The sequence below is a fragment of the Mandrillus leucophaeus genome, unplaced genomic scaffold (genome assembly GCF_000951045.1).
Source record: "Mandrillus leucophaeus isolate KB7577 unplaced genomic scaffold, Mleu.le_1.0 Scaffold90, whole genome shotgun sequence".
NCBI lineage: Eukaryota > Metazoa > Chordata > Mammalia > Primates > Cercopithecidae > Mandrillus > Mandrillus leucophaeus.
This window is the reverse complement of record NW_012109808.1, coordinates 5,495,728-5,498,120: the sequence shown is the minus strand read 5'-3', so window position 1 is coordinate 5,498,120 and position 2,393 is coordinate 5,495,728.

Here is a 2,393-nt window from a genome sequence, read left to right as displayed (position 1 = left end):
ATTTATTGGGTACATTTGGAGATTTCTCATGGAGTAGAGAAATGTATGTTCACTGGAACCGCATACTGAATCTGCAACTGGGAAATAATTAGGAACAATGAAATTGTTTCACACATCTCTCAGTCAGCAGTGGTTTTTCTTTTTTTTTTTTTTTTTTTTTTTTTTTTTTTTTTTGCTTTTCATGGTCCAGATATTCTCTCTTTTTTTTTTTTCTTCCTCCCTGAAGAACAGCTTTCTCTATTTTGATGTGAACATGGCCACTTGACAATCCTTGACTTGTTGTTCCATCTCCTAACAGCGACTAATGAAAATCTCCTGTGTCTATATTCCAAAATTTTCTACAAAAAATAGAAGCTGCTAACCTGTGACCCATCATTTCTTTATCTATTCAAGTGTGGCCCAAGATCTTTAGGGTGACCTAACACATGCCTAGCTGCAGTGCTCAGAGACTAAAATATAAGTGGCCTTGAATTGCATCCCAAAAGAAATCTAGACCCTTGGCTTTATGAAAGGGAAGGAAGAAAGATAAACCCTAAGAAATATTGAGAGAAAAGCTGTCTTTGTAAAGAAAATTTTTCAATGATTGAGAGGTAGATCCTCAAGCAGGGAAAATAATATGTATAGATTAAATTGGGGACCCTCACTTGTTCTCCCAAACTTTTGCAGTAATGTATTTTTAGAGCGGGTTTAACTAGAAGGTCATGAATTTAGTAATTTCAGGATTCAAGTCTATGTTTTTATACTTATTGATTGTGTGCCATATTTGCCATTAAACGTCAATGAACATAGGTTGTAATTGGTGTTGCCACAACATTAACATCAAATGCTAGCTGATAAATACTAACTTATAATATATATGTGCACCCTCTATGTAAGTTTATTACAAATAGTAATATACTATAAAGATTTTATTAAAATACTTAAAGTTATTTTAGAATCAGAGCTTCTTTGCTCTCATACACTTGGATGTTTAGAAAAGTAGTGATGAATCTTGCTGGCCTGATGTTTGGAAACTCAGGATCTTTGTCACAGTTCTTGAAATAAGCAACTGGGGCTTTGGCAAGTCATATCATGTTCCCTCAAGCTGACCCATCTGGTAAGAGCAGTTTGATTTTAAATTCTCAAGCAACCTGCATTTGAGTCCATCTTATCATTGCCGTAAACATGGGAGTTCTTGATGATGGGAACGATAACAGCAAAACACAGTTGGTCTGATCATAACACCACCAAACATAAACTTTGCTTTTTGAAGGCAGAGAGATAATAGACAAAATTTATGGGACCAAGTAAATCTTTTATCATAATACTTACCTTAAGTAAATGAAATCATTCCCCATACCACAAAGGCAGGTTTCAAGCAACTACACACTGGAGAGTCAAGCATTGTGTTTTCAAATGACATCATATCTACTCATTTCTGCTTCCACTTTAAGTGGTTTTTCGTGTATGCAAGCAAAGTGCACAGCTTATTTATCATAAAGCTAAGATCCATAAAAGTCTTTCAAATGTTTCAATAAACTTATGAAAAAGTATTTTTCAAAAAGGCATCCAACTAGCGTTTATTTTTCTCATGGTTTGAAATATGTTTAAATCAAATTTGATGTTATGATCCTTCTCAGACTCTGCAGATCCTGTGGTTCTCTTTGACACTTCGATTACCTTAGAGAAGCATATTCATTTGAGTGGATAAATAACAAGAACTGAGAGAATTCTACTTTTAAAGAAAATATGAATTTGAAGGTATCATCTTACTCTCCCTAAATTCAAATGAAGTTAATTTAAGGCACATGTATTCTGTCATGTTTACAAGTTATATTATAATTAGTATAATATGCATTATACTGAGAAGCCAATTACTTTACTCCAAGGACACACCGTTGGATTTATCTAAAGTAGCAGGAATGCTCAGAGTTAATTAAGTTTGTCTTATGCTAACAAGAAATTGTGTCATAATATAGAAAGATTTTAGGATACTAAAGGTCAATCTGTACCATAAAATATCTGCACATAAATGTTTTATGAGGGATTGGCATAGAATAACATACGAACAAAACCATAATCTATGCTTAATCCTCTAATTGGAATGTGTGTGTATGTGTGTGTTTAAGTTCTATATTTTAATTAGGAGGGCTTCAGCTGCAGGTGACAGAAAATCAGATATAAGATTTACAAGCACAGGAAAATTTAGGGATGCATGTATTTTAAGTCCAGAGGTGGCTCAAGTCTAATGTTGGGTTTAATTTAGCGGCCTTTGTTTTGCTTCTAAGTGATTGCAAAAATATAGGCTGCAGTTTTAGACTTCTCAACTACATACAGAGTTACTCAGGGGAAAAGAAAGCTTTCTTTCCTTTTCTCTTTTCTTTTCTTTTTTCTTCTTTTCCCCTCCCTCCCTC